This window comes from Squalius cephalus (assembly GCF_949319135.1).
Source record: "Squalius cephalus genome assembly, chromosome: 18".
NCBI lineage: Eukaryota > Metazoa > Chordata > Actinopteri > Cypriniformes > Leuciscidae > Squalius > Squalius cephalus.
Window position 1 is genome coordinate 27678671 of NC_137139.1, and position 15279 is coordinate 27693949.

The window sequence follows — 15279 nt, forward strand, 5'->3', positions numbered from 1 at the left end:
GATAGTACAGTTAGGCTTAATCACACAAACCTTTAAAAAAAAAAAACATTTCTTTGACATGAATGTGAATGCCCATACATTTTCAAATAGAGTTTTGTAACGTCACAATCTTTTAGATGTAAATTGTAAAGACACTGATACACAAGTAAAACTCACTTTATTTTTCTATATAGCCTGAGTAATAGCTTGGATCAGCCAGGCATGTTATCTTTCATATTCGAGGCATTATTAAATGCATGAATAATTATAATTATATATTGCAGAAGAAGTTTCTCGAGGAATTTGGCACATACAACACATAGATGAGCTGGTCTCATGGTGATATTAGGAGGTCACAAGTCAAAGTGATACATTCTAAATGAAGTGCTGACTCACATGCCTTTGATGTTAAGGATTTAGAGCTTAAGTGAATATTTGACTATTTTAATATCTTTACACTGTCCATTGCACTGCCTGCACATTTTGGAGTCCTCCAAATCAGCTTCAAAATTATCAAATGATTTAACCACTGATAAAACATTGTCTTGAATGGACATGCTGTAAACTTCACAGGTACTGGACTGATCATTTTGACTGAAAAAGGAGATGGTTCCAGACACGATTGCATTTTGGGGGTTATTTCAGAACCCTCCTTGTATGAACGGCAGTCTACCTCCTTATTTATAGTTCTTGCAAAGAGATTGTTTCTTCAGAGGTGGAAACTGGACGTGGTTTTAACATTTGATGTGCGGTTAAGTGAGCTGGTGAACATTATACATATAGAGAGAAGACAATACAATTTATTATAAACAATGATTGATTGATTTAAAAAAAAAAAAAACCTTTTAAACCACCTGGGGAATATGATCACTTCATACTGGCTTGTGCGCTGTTTTGTGTTTTTGTAAATGTATTTTAGTTTGTTAATATCTCACATATCACATTTCCTTCTATTTCTGTATATTCTATTGTACCATACTGTTTTTCCCCTTTTTTGGACCTCACATTTGTTAGAAAGTGTTAGAAAACAAATTATTATTGTATTGTCACTTTGATTGTGCATGTATAATAGCATTAGAACCAGTTTGCCCTGCAAGGAAGGGAGTCGTAGCCATGCATTGCAAACAAGATGGCCACCCTCAGCCTGTAATTGCATGCAGGCAGTAAATGAGGCAGCCCAATAAAGGTGCTGAGATTGTTTTAACAGAGTGAGCTTGGCTGAAATGGGTGGAAGGCTGCGTGAGAGGCAGGCAGGAAGGGGGGAAGGGCAGAGGCGTGTGATTGATGGCACACAGACAGTGTGTTACCGACCTTGCTTGATGACGAGTCTCCCTCAGGCCCATGACACTCCTAACCTCGCTCCTCCTCCCAGGCGCTCCATGTCAAGTGTTTCTGAGGAGATCAATGAGAAGATCTGGTGCAGGCCAGACTTATGTTGGCCAGTCATTTTATCATCTCATTACTAACCTGGTCAGGGATTCCTCATGCTTGTTTTATAGATACTGCAAAACCTGAAGAATGACGACTATTGAGTTTTTGTGGTAATTCGAATTGTTTTCTACAAATCAGACCTTTGTAACCTGTATTAACATTAATCTACCATGTTTTGATAGGTAGGCTACTCTCAGCTGGCAAGTCAGTGAATATGTTTGATGTACTCAATCAGAGAACCGAACAAAATTTATCGTAACTTTATGATGCTTACAGTGCAAATCCATTATAATAATAAGAATCATTGTAATGGCTTCTGTTCATCAAAGAATCCTGAAATAATGTGTCACAGTTCCACATAAATATTAAGCACACCTGTTTTCAACTTTGATAACAATAAATGTTTCTTAAGCAGCAAATCAGCATATTAGAATGATTTCTGAAGGATCATGTGACACTAAAGACTGGCGTAATGATGCTGAAAATTCAGCTTTGCCATCACAGCTATATTAAATATATATTACATTTTAAAATATATTAAAATAGAAATTAAATTTCTTCAGATTTTAAATTGTAAGAATATTTCACAATATTACTGTTTTTACTGTATTTTTCATCAAATAAATGCAGCCCTGGTGAGTGTATAAGATACTTTTACATTTAAGAACATTTTAAACTCTAATCTCACAGACCCCAAATTTTAGAAAGATTTATTTTAATGCTGTCAAATCCATTAATCGATTAATCGCATCTAACATAAAAGTTTTTGTTTACACAATGTATGCTGTATATATCTTATTATATATATTATATATTTGTGTGTGTGTGTGTGTGTGTGTGTGCACGCATGTCTGTGTATATAGATATATAAAATATATATAAATATTATATATATATATATATATATATATATATATATATATATATATATATATATACACGTACATATTATGTGAACAAAAACTTTTATGTTAGATGTGATTAATCGATTTGACAGAACTTAATTTTTTTTTTTTTGCAAAAATGAGTTTGATACAACAATAATTTTGGATGACTAATGTTATAATAGTGTTCTGCTTTAAAAATGTCTTTATTGATTGAAAAATAGCCATGCATGACAAAATATAGCTTATGAACCATGTTAGAAAGAGAAGTGACATCTTCTGTCTTTTGTGACAGATTACAGCGTCTGAATGAGTGCAGTGAATGCAGATGACATGCAGTAGCTTGCGTTTGGTTGCAACATGAGTGAGCTGACAACAAGCTTTCTGGGGCGGGCCATTTTTCTTGGGAGGGTAGGTGTAAACATCAGTAACAAATACCCGCCACACCCTGAACATATAGTCCTTCCTGTTGGAAAGAGAGCATGTGGATACTACTGATGAAAAACAAAGAAAAAATGCTATCTAAAGTGAATTATAGAAGGGCAGGGAGAAGAGAGGTAAAGTAAAATCTTAAAGTCAATCAAAGACCCCAGAAGGGTAAAAGACAAAGAGAGAGGGAAGTACGTAAGTGACAGAGATGAAGGGACGGAGAGAGAGAGAGAGAGAGAGAGAGAGAGAGAGAGAGCTGGTGTGCCAGAGAGAAAGGGAGAAACATGAAGGGGGGCAGCAGTATTTAGTATGCACGGCCAAGCTGCCCCATCTGCTTAGCACAGCAGTCCCCATCGTATAACTGTCTGTAGGCCGTGGGCCGCATAAAGAATGTCTCCAATTTGATGTAATTCCGCAAAATTAATGACAGCTTTACCCGGGATGGGTCGTGAGGGAATGATTAGAGTTTGATCATCCATCTGATCGGTGGCCATGCCTGGCCCAAGCAGCACGTTGACGCATACTGGGTACACCCTCGCCAGGGACCCGCACGCACAGACCCACTGACAAACATGCACAAAGCCGATGCCAAACTGGCAGGCTTTAGCCTCTCATTCAGCTCCTTTAAATGAGGTTTGCAAACATACCTCCGCACAAACACACTGTTATGGCAGGAGGAATATCTCTTGTGTGCAGTGGCTGGGCTGACCTCAGTTTTAATGCTGCTCCAGGCAGACCTGCGCTGTATTTCAAAGCAAAGGGGTCCAACCGGCATCTAATTTACTGAAGTCTGAGGTCGCATTGTGGTATTTTACAAGAGAGCTTTACTGTGGCCATGATTGGAATTGGGTATGAGTTTAAGAGAGATGGGGGCGGATTGGGAATTGCAGAGGGGATTGATCCAGGCAATGGATAGAGGGAGTTAATTCCTGGATGTGTGATTTTCCTCCTTCCCTTTCGTTCCTGATCCTACCCATCCCCCACTCTATCTCTCTCTCTCTCTCTCTCTCTCTCTTTCTGTCTTCCAGGGACCCTACTTTTACAAGCGAGCAGGGGCATTCCGTTTACTAGGGGGCCTGGTGCATCTCTCTGTGCTGGGGACATTAAAGGGGAAGCCGGAGTGTTATCAGTGCAGAGTGCAGGGCTTTAGATCAAGGTCTGTCGTCTGGCTCACACTGCTCTTCTGGGTTTGTGCTGTTGTGTGGTGTACTCACTGGGTAATTTAAGTGAGCCCACAGATAAACAAGTGATTGATTACAGCTGTGTGTAAAGGACTAGCTGCCATGGTGGTTGGAGAGATGGCACAGATTGCACTGCAACAGACAACCATTGCTAATGCCCAATAAGTTGAACACCAACTGTTGAGCAAACTATAAATGCCTCAAAAGTGATGGCAGTAAGAGTGTAAGCAATTTGCTTTGAAAATGTAAAGGTGGCTTTTGTTCTTGCATATAATTGCTGAATGGAAAAGGCTTTTCACGGGATGGAACACAGCAAAATTAATTTCCCATCTGAAAAGACTCTGGGTTTCAACCAAGCTGGAAAAGCATGACTGCCAGGTACCTGCATTAAAGGCAGAGTGCCAATGCACTTTTAAGCGATGGCTCCGGTGCAGATTTCTGGGCATGCTGGCACATTTCCTAACAGCGTTTTGATTTTGTCCGAAGAGCTGTCCAGAAAAATAATTGCATGTGAAAGAAACGAAGATCGACAAAATGAGGATAAGAAAATGTTTTGCATGTGGTTGGATGGAATTAATTCACATAAGCTCGTTAGAAAAATACACAGTGTTCTGTTTGCTTTAATGACTTCATCATGTTTTCAAAATGTGTCTTTTTTTCTTCTGTTTTTATGTCATTACATTTGGCTTGATTTGTGTTCTCTCTGTATGCTTTTTTCTGTATACATTTGCATTCAGTAGTTGCCATTTACCCCTTGTATCATTTTACCCGTGCACCCACCCTCCGTACCCTTCTTTTTCTCTTTCTTCTCTCTCTCTCTCTCTCTCTCTCTCTCTCTCTCTCTCTCTCTCTCTCTCTCTCTCTCTCTCTCTCTCTCAGTTTCTTTCTCCACCTCCACTTTTTTATATTTTTGGCTGAGCTGGAGACCTTTCTCTGTGCTGTGACCTTTAGGTTTTAAATGAAGCCCCTCTGCGGCTTGTCTCTCTTCATAGACCGCCAGTTACGAGCCTTGGGAGGACTGCAAAAAAAATAACTATTCAGATGAAATGGCCCCTTTAAAAAGCTCTTCCAAATTCCTTTTACATTTTTCCTCCCTGTCCTACTGCCTTCCCCTTTTTTTTCTGGCCGCATTAATATTCACACTAATGAGGAACATCCTAAAGAGCAAGCTTTGGAAAATCTCAACCAGACAAAACAGGCCTTAAATAAGTATTTGTACACACAAATAAGCAACTATACATACACACAACATGCAGGCATGGTACAGTGAAACATACTAATACAGTGAATGCTCATTAATGATGGATTTGAAACAAATGTCAAATGATTTATAGGAATTTGGAGAGCCTGACTTATGATTATGTTTGCCAAAGATGTGACTGTTTTTTTCTCCATTTAATCACCCTTTATAGTTGCCCTCTATAAGGGTCAATCATTGAGGCTTTATTTTAAATGCATAGATTGGCAAAATGGAAAATATTCCATTTATCCACATGGGCTGTGTTTGGAATAACATGGAAGCAGTTTGAGCTCCTGCTTTAAATCCTGCTGATCCTCTTCCTAGTGGGAAGAAGATCAGGCGTGACTTTTTACTGCGCCGAGTCGAAGTACTTCCAAAAGTGCTATTCCGCCATACATTATAGTTATCCTTTTTAACCCGCTTAGAAAAGCGCCACGTTTTATTTTGTCACCATACTTGGTCGTGTAACTACTCGTGTAACTGTTTTTAAATAGGGAAAACGTTGATGTGTTTGGTAACTTCTAAATTCATTGCTGCTAGATACCATTGAATATATACTGGGGTAAGCTAAGTGCTTTCAAAGTGTCACCGCGCGCTAGAGCGATTAAGTGCACGCACTGAGATGAGACAGGTATGTATCAACTCGTCTTAGTTAAGGGAATAACATAGTTTAATATGAAAAAACGGTGGAGTATCCCTTTAAGTTCTGTGTACTGCTAACTATTCATCATGTCGTAAGACAGATCTCAGGGCTCCAGACTAACTTTTTTTTACTAGTTCTGTAGCCCCTGACTGAAAATTTTAGGAGTGCAAGCAGAAAATTTAGGGGCACACCTTAAATCAGCTTGCAATGCAATTATTCAAATTTTCCCCAAAATAACTGTAATACTGACAAATTATTTACTAATAAATAGACTTAACGTACAGATATTACAATGTGCAGTTTTATTTTAAGTTCACAGGGCTCCAGACTAACATTTGAGGGCAGCAGCAGCACCGGAGCCACTGAGTTCTGCAAAAAAATATCTGGTAGCACTGGGGCTGACAATAAAGCACTAAGCTTAATTTAGGGTGTAGATGAAATGATCTTTAATTATTATAATTCATAGGGCCCTATTTTAAAGATCTGAAACGCAAGTGTCAAGCGCAAAGCGCAAGTAACTTTGTGGGCGGGTCTTGGGCGCTGTTGCTATTTTCCCGGCGGGATAAATGACTCTTGCGCCCGGCGCAAATCTAAAATGGGTTGGTCTGAAGTTGCTTCATTATTCATAGGTGTGGTTTGGGCGTAACGTGAAATAAACCAATCAGAGCGTCATCTCACATTCCCTTTAAGAGCAGGCGCGCTTGTTCTAAAGCGGATTCCTATTATAACGGCGGATTTGCCGCACGTGAGGAGTGGTTCACAGCCGAGGAGACCGACGTTCTCGTCAGGGACGTTGGGGATGGAGAAACACACCCAAATTAACTTCGGTTAAACAGGCGTATGATCATTTGGGTAAATGTGTAAGCTTACACATTTACCCAAATGATCATACGCCTGTTTAACTTACACATTTACCCAAATGATCATACGCCTGTTTAACCGAAGTTAATTTGGATGTATGCTTTTATAATAATCTATCTATCTATCTATCTATCTATCTATCTGATTTGCAAAAATGATAACTGCTGCGTCTGTGTGTAGATGAGAGAATCAAAGTGTACGTTGTGCACACGCTACATTGATTAAGGCCAAGCATGCGCCCTTAAAATAGCATATGAATAACATGCAACGCGCCACTGACTTTAAACTGTTTTTTTTCGGTCAGTGGTGGAATTGTTTTCTAAACCTGTAAAATAGCATGAGGGAACGTTTGCGCCGGAACACGCCTCCTCTTTGCGCTGAACCGCCCCGGGGAGCGCAAGTGTATTTCTTAGTTAACCGACGTGCGTCTGTGGAGGGAAAAGTCCGCTTTGCGCGGGTGCAAAATAGGAATGATAGGCCTACATGCGTCGGTGTACAAAGTCAATGCGCTGTGTGCAAGATAGGGCCCATAATGTCTTAATATTAATTAAAAACGAGTGAAAAAATGATATTAGGGAGTGAAAATAGCCAATAAGCATCCTACTGTTTACAATGGTAATTTATTTATTTTATTATTTTTAAATAAGTGTTTAAATAAGAGTTTTCCTACATCTTTTTTTTTTTTAGTTTTAGGACAATCTTTGAAGGATGAACAAAATATGTGTTGGTCATCACATTAAAAATAACATTTATATATGATAGTTTTGAAGTGCTGGAAAAAGATGTGTAGTAACCTACTTGTAAGCGTTTGACTAATTCTGTCACATTATGGTTACAGTTACTACATTAAATCCATGGTGAATGTTGCTGATTTGTGGACTGAAAGCCTTCTAGTGTTTCTCCTGGTTTCCACGTCAGCGCTGTTTGATCTGATATCTATGGTTTATAACAGAGAATTCTGCGCCGAATCGGAATGTTTCTCACTGCATCTTGATGATGTTATTAATTCTGAGGCGAATTCAATCGATTTCTTCACAGAGTCTGGATCTCCTAGTAACAGTGTCGCGTGATCGAGATCGGCCCGCAACTTGCAAGTTCGGGGCGCTGCGCTGTCTATTATTGGTCCTCTTATAACTAATAAACGGTCCGTGAAGCATAAATGAGTAGCGCATTTTCGTTCCGCTTTCATTTCGTTTAGATTCGCTGCTCGGCAACGTTGTGGAAACATTTGAACTAAACTAAAGAAATATTAGGTCGCACCGGCAGGAAAAATGGTCGAAGTCTGGAGCCCTGGATCTGAAACATGGGAAAAACAGATTCAACTGTTTTATTTTTATTATGTATTTTTTGTGCTATATTCTTTTATATATAAAAAATATTATTTAAATAATATTAAATCTTTTTATAACATAATATTTCTCTCTCTCTCTGCAAATGAGATGCTGCTCCCTACACAGTGGGCGGAGCTTCAAGAGCTCTTGTTCTTTTGCCTCACACAGACATGCACTGGAAATTTCAAAACATTTTAGCCTTTTATGTTCAAACCAAAGTCAGAAAGATGGAGAGACTCAAGAAGAAGTGACAACATGTAGACAACATTTCTGAATGGTTAGTTGATGAATTTATGTAGCTTATGTGTAGCTATCTTCTAGTCATTGATTAGCATATTCTGTCATGATAATCTATAAATCGTGTTCTGTGAGCGGGTTTATGTCAATTTTAGGGTTAGTGCTTTCACTAACCCGGGAGGAAGCTTGTGTAGTCCTTACCAGCCGTTTGTTGTAGTCCTTAAAAAACAATTTCTTTAAAAGCAAATATCTCCCTTTGCTTTGAACTTTGAGCATTGTAACTTTACAGATGGTGTTTATGCTCAAACAGCAACATTACACACTAACTAAAGTTAAAAAAGTGAAATCATAATCAACCACCCCTTTAACACAACTGCTACTGGGGATCTCGGACAGAGAAAAGGCAGCGTAAGCATTGACGTGTTAATGCATTTGCATTTCTGATGTTAACAAACTGTATTTGTGGTATGGTGTGAGATGCCCCACCAGTACAATATAATGTAAACACAGATAATAGAACTAGAGTGTGAGCACATTTCTTATGATATGACTCCTGTAAAATTTAATCAAGATTTTTATGAATTATTTTTAATGTTATGTTTGTTAACCAATAAATGGCTATACTAATACTTAAAAAAAAAAAGAATTAAAAATGGATATTATTTATTGTATTAATTAACAGTCTTATTAATTTTTAATATGAAAGATTAAGTGAAAGATTAAGCTAGCTAAAGGTTAACTTAGAGAAGTGAAATGAGCATGCACATTATCAATTAAATATCCAATTTCAACCGATACCGATAAATTGAAATCCCTAATATCGGCTGACAACCATGGTATAACTGATATAGTGCATTATACTTCATATTTCATATTTTCATACTTCATACGTCTTTGGAAAAGTGGAAGTTTAGAAGCATTTCAGTCAGGCATATTTCACTGCTAACAGAACGATGCCTTATTAATTCTGCTATACACAAAGCAATCATCGTGAGTATGAACAGCACTCCTGTTCGTTACGGCATTAAGACCAGCAAGTACTTGTCCGGTTATCAAGGAAAATGAGAGCAATTAGGTACGAGAGCAAGCATGGAGGCCAAACACATTTGTGAATGCTTTGGGTGAACTCCAGGATTCAGTTTTACACCAGACAGTGATCAGTGGGGTTCCTAATGGGAGCCAGGTAATCAGCAGGGCACAATTACAGATCTAATTGATGTGTGAATACACACATAGCTGCTTGCAATGTTTGTGTGGCTAAATACAAACAAACAAGCTTGTTTCTCACACATGCACACCAGTGTTATTCAGGTAAAGTTGATGCTCCAACTAATGACTTTCAACATATCCCACATGTTTAAATGTACATCAAGGACATGAAACAGATTTAATAACTGAACTGCAGTCCCATGCACTGTTAACTGTTGCAGGTCAGCAACGAAGCAATGACCACCATGTACAGCATCAATGTTGAGAGTTTTGCTCTGGAAGACATTAACACTCCACTTTACTGCATTAGGAAGATTGTTGGGTTTGAGCACTTTAGAAGCACACATTTTCCGTTTTCAAATTCCTTCTCGTAAAATTCCCACCACCTCTCTAGACACCCAGAACGGAAAAAAGAGTGATGGAAAATTTCAGGGAGTTTGAGCCTAGGAAAGAGATGAAAACAGAAAGGTGTTGATTCTGCAATTACAAAACGTTAATAAAAATAAAATAAAAAAAAGAACAACCCTGCAGGGTTTTGAAAGCATTTACTAAAATTACACTGAAAGCATTAGCATCATGCTAAAGCTATATGTACTCATAGACTCAAAGACCTAAACTAATAAAGGAGCCTCTGGGAAAAGATAGATAGATAGATAGATAGATAGATAGATAGATAGATAGATAGATAGATAGATAGATAGATAGATAGATAGATAGATAGATTCATTCAAGAAACATTCTTGTAGCTCAAGCAGTAGAGCATGGTGTTAGCAACAAAAAGGATATGGGTTCTATTCCCAGGGAATGAATGAATGCAATGCGAGTCGTTTTGGAAATGTAAGTAGGAAGGTATGTATGCAGAGAGAAATGAGTGTAAAAGAATGGAAACTGAATGTGAGAGGTGCTTTGCTGCGGGTAAATCTAACACTGCTTCTGCAGTGCCATGACAGTTGGAATTCAGCATAGTGATATAATATATACAAATATATGTGGACATCTGCATTCATAAAAATTTGGAGAGAAAAAAAAGCACCAACTTGTGCACGTGCATGATTTGTAGCAGAAAAGGAAATTCTCAAGCGGCATTCAGTAAGGCACTGCCAACACATAAACAATACCTCACCAATTCAGGAAGAAATGTTGGTTCCACTGACACATAAAAAGAGCAGTTTGCCATGGAGACATAAACAGTGAACACATAAAAATTTAGCCACATAAACTCTGCACTTAATGTCTGTCGTGTTTACGGTGAAATCGGACATTTCATCAAATTCATTGTCACAATTTAAAGAGTGTCCAAATGAATGCCACATTTGGGTAATCTGTGGTTTTTGATGTTGTTCCACTGGTGAAGAATGCTTAAATGCACAATTAAAAACAAACACCAGTCGTTATGGCTTACAATAACTGAAAAGAATTATAGTGTTGAAACCATAATAGGACAAATTCATGGTTAGGTTTTTTGAGAACCTGAAGAATTTAATAGTATTGCAAATTAATCAAAATAATGCTGTTATGTATTAAATAATAAGACAGAAGAGATTGACTGATAATTAAAGCCAAGGATCAAGGATGATACTCAAGCCACTATTCCATATTCAGCAGCAAGTATTTCGTACAAGTTTAAGTCCCCTAAATATCACTATAAAACTATGCTGATTGAACTGTAAATCTCCCCGAGGAGTCCAATGAATGTAAAAGTGATTTATTTCGGCAAAATCAAAGTCAGTTTGACCAGGCGTCCAATTCATTTCTGTGATATTTCAGTGAATACGCCATGTAATTCATGCAGAGCGAAAGACCCTCCCTTTGAAGGCATTCCTTCGCTCTGAACACACCCCGCCATTGTCAAAGAGCTGCAGCCTTGCCACCTCACAGAATGTTCTAGTTCGGGTTCAGTGGAGCTCAGAGCCTGAGGGAACCAGGAGGACACCAATTCTCGCTCCTCAGCCTGCAATGCGGTGGCACTGCTCGTCACCGACAAATGTACGTTAGCCCGGTGCCTTCTCTCAGATGCATATATACAGATACGCTCACCCTCCCTCTCCTTATCACAGAAATAAGCATTTTTACAGAGTTTTAGCTATAAAAAGGCAGGAGCAGATAGGCCATAAATCTGGTCATAAAAATGTTAAGTTGTCAGAGGTGCCATCAGCTATCAATCGTGTGGTGGGAGGCTGGTGGAGGGGAAATCGGTGATAAAAAACAGCATTTTAGGGAAATTATGTCTAGTCTTCCATTTGCAAAGTGCTGCAGTCGTATCCCGCCTGAATCTTAATCACGGGCTCCGGTGCGGGCGGGTAGGAGAGAAGTGTGTGTGTGTGTGTGTGTGTGTGTGTGTGGTGCAGGAGACTCAGGGAGGGTGGGCCGGTGCCTGAGGTGGAGTTGGAGATGGGGGGAAAGAAATTATACAACTAGCATAAATCTCCTCTACAGTCTCCCAGCCCAACACACACACACACACACACACACACTCTCTCTCTCTCTCACACACACACACACATACACAGCCTCTCTCATCATCATCTCTCTATCTCCCACTTCATCGCATCTTTCCCTTCCTCTCTCACCTCATTTGCACTCTTCCTCCCCTTTTCTTTACCGGTTCTCCCTACATCTAATCTCTTTTTCATTTTCTCCATCTATCAGTTATTTTCATCTCCACTGTGATTCGTTTCCTTCCTTGTTCCATATGTTGGCTGTTTTGATGCCTTCTTGTTGTCTCTATTCCTGACTGGTGGATACAGATTGACATGTCTGAGTGAGATTTCCGTGTGTGTGTGTGTGTGTGTATGTGTTTAAGAATATTTCCTCTTAGGTACCATTTATTATGCATTCTGTCACAAGGTGGCATTTGTGATGGGGCTCTGGATTACATGTTCATTTATTGCCACTGAATTGTAACAGCATAGTTAGATTGATAGATGCGGAGTAAAAAGCGGAGTCCTGTTCCTCATTGTTTTTCTCATTGCTAGCCTGTTAGGCAGAGCGCCACTCACTGACTTGATGAATGCCTGAATTGTCAGATCTGTGGCGCCGTTTTTTTAATTGAAGGTAATTTTGTTAATTAATTTGAAATGGCTCCAGAGTGCTTACAAGATGAGTGATGCCCCTTCAAAAAGGACACAAACATTAAAGACATATGAGACATTCACGTTTTGCACCATTTGAACCTCAAAAACATAGGCATTTAGGCCTACATTTTTGGGTTAGCATAAGAAACAATGCTGGGGTTGGCATAAGAAGAGTACTAAAAACTGATTAAAAAAAAAACTAAAAAAGTGACTAGAAAAAGTGATTGTAGGAATCTAAAATCAGTCAGTCATAGATTTTGAGAGGTACAACAGTAATACAAGACTTGTACAGGATCTCACATCATCAGGGTAATTTTTTTGTATTGTTTGTCATGAGTTCTTAGTATTCAGACATATTACTAATTTGACATACTGTAGGGAAGCACACAGTTTTCGGCCTGTTTTAGTTTCCTCAGTCAGATGAGAAAAGTACTTGATGTCTCAGGTGTTGTGCTGCCACCTATAGTCTCACTATAGGACTGCAGGCTGAAATCAGTTGCATGAATATTCTAAATTATGAATTATGAAAAACAGTTTTACTTAATTAAAAGCGAACACATTCTCGCTGAAAGTAAATGTATTGTGAGCTATAATTTTATTGGTATTGGTGCTTGTATTTGGTCAAAATACATTTATTACATTTAATACATTAATTTGTCTTTGCATTGATAGTGTTTGTTTTTGAGGAGTAGTGATGTAAAGAGTAGTCCCCGAAAGTGTCACTTCACATACATCCTTTGTGCCACTATAGATTTAATCAAACTATACACACATCAAATATAACTAATATCCATATCATCACCTCTAATTGATTTATGAGTTAATATATTATCTTTATTAGCACATGGCTAGCACAAATAAGCAAACTGTAAAAAACTATTGACTGAATTGCTTAAAAAAAAGTAATCACAAACTTTTAAAATGTTTAAAAGAAATGAATGCAACAACATTTCTGACATGCAGGAACATGAAATGCTGAACATTTTGCATGCAAACTAATTAGATTTAATTATAACTGTGGAGTAAAATAAAAGATTGTCAAACAGCTGACATGTCAACATTGCTGCTGTAGAGCAATGGGATTTTGATTTGAATGTCTGCTTTCTCTAACACACCGTATTTGGGTCTTTGAGTCTCTGCTAGCAAGCTGATGAGTCAGTTTAGTTATGTTTGACTATAGGATGACATACAAAATCTGTATTGCTGGGGCCCTTCTACAGGGTTGTTAATCCACTGCTATGGAGGTTTTGGGGAAGGGCAGCGTGCTGCAATACTTCATTATGCCGCCAGAGGGCGGTGAAACATTCACAAAACACATGAAAACATCAATTCTGCAGAATGCAGTTCCAGTGCAACTCTTTCAGTGTGTATATCTACAGGAATGTATTTTGAGACGTATATTTTACAGTTGTTAAATTGTATTTATTATTATTAATAGTAGTAGTAGTAAAAGTAATAGTTGTGATAAAAGCAGAAGTTGTTGTAGTAGAAGGGGTGGTGGTAGTAATAATGATAATATAAAATATTTATTTCTTCTGTTTATGAGTCTTAAAGTTTTGAATTCCTAGCTGGACACCGACATTTGTGAATGAAATGAGCCATGTTGCAAATAATACTCTTTTGTCTCTCAACTCTTTGAGACTATAAATACATATATCCATGGTTCATGTCAACTTATAGGCCTTTAACAAGGTATTGCTCCCAACATTTTTCATTTAAGAGTTTGTGTTAAATAAAAAGGACTTTATCGAGGCCATCTTACTGTAGCCATCCCAAACCGCAGCCAAATTACAAACTGCCAAATCATTTGAGATGTCTTTGACTTTCCAAAATAAGCCCGTAAGCTGCAGCTCAATGACTCTCAAATGTCACACTATAATTTTTCCAGCCATAAAAATGTGAATGGATTTGTATTTCTTTTTAATGTTCAGGCAGTTTATCACTGATAATTATTAGAGGCAATAATGTAACAGTATATAGAAACTGTTAAGTTAACTCATCACGATGCCCTTTAAAATGCAAATGTCTGTGTTAAAAATATAAAGAGATTCATTGTGGCTTTATTTTCATTTTCAACCACGCTGTTAAAAGAAGAGTAAGGAGAGTGAACGGCTCACTTTAGCTAGTGAAAGACTAGTTATGCAGTATGAAGAAATAAAGAATGTTTACCTCATAAAACAAGATGATTTACACACACCATTTATTCACATTAAAATTTCTGACCAACGTTTCAAGAGAATGATGATATGTTGTGAATTATATGAGAGATTTTTACTCTCTCTCTCTCTCTCTCTCTCTCTCTCTCTCTCTCTCTCTCTCTCTCTCTCTCTCTCTCTCTCTCTCTCTCTCTCTCTCTGTGTGTGTGTGTGTGTGTGTGTGTGTGTGTGTGTGTGTTTGGTGTCTATGATCTTGGGTACGTGGTTTTAACTTGTTTTGTGGGTCTGTGTCACTTCTGGTTCCCCAGGCCTCCATACAAGCTTGGTCATAAAATGTTTTTTTATTTTTTTTCAGGGCAACTGTGTTAAAAGGAACACCTGTAACTCGATTCAGTGTTCTGGGCCGAGATGCCAATGGCATCTTTACAGCTCTTGGAATGAGGACACACACCTAAATAGACACTTTGTGTACACGAGCGAAGCAACGCACGGATGCGCATTCCCCAGCCGGAGAGAGGCCATGATGTTTTAAAGTGTGCATGTGAATGGGCACCATTTTGGCTCAGTGTGTGTATGTGTGTGTTTGCACAGGCCTAGCACAGAGGGGGATGGGAGAGCGTGTGA

General features: G+C 38.4%; 1 long non-coding RNA gene across 1 annotated transcript in view; it reads left to right on the forward strand.

Annotated features, from left to right (window-relative positions):
- The window catches only part of LOC307145350, a 38258-nt gene extending 23176 nt beyond the window's left edge, over positions 1-15082 (forward strand). The window contains exon 3 of the long non-coding RNA XR_013818940.1: positions 15011-15082. This is a non-coding gene — a long non-coding RNA (uncharacterized lncRNA). The remainder of the gene's footprint in view (positions 1-15010) is intronic.
- Positions 15083-15279: the final 197 nt, after the last annotated feature.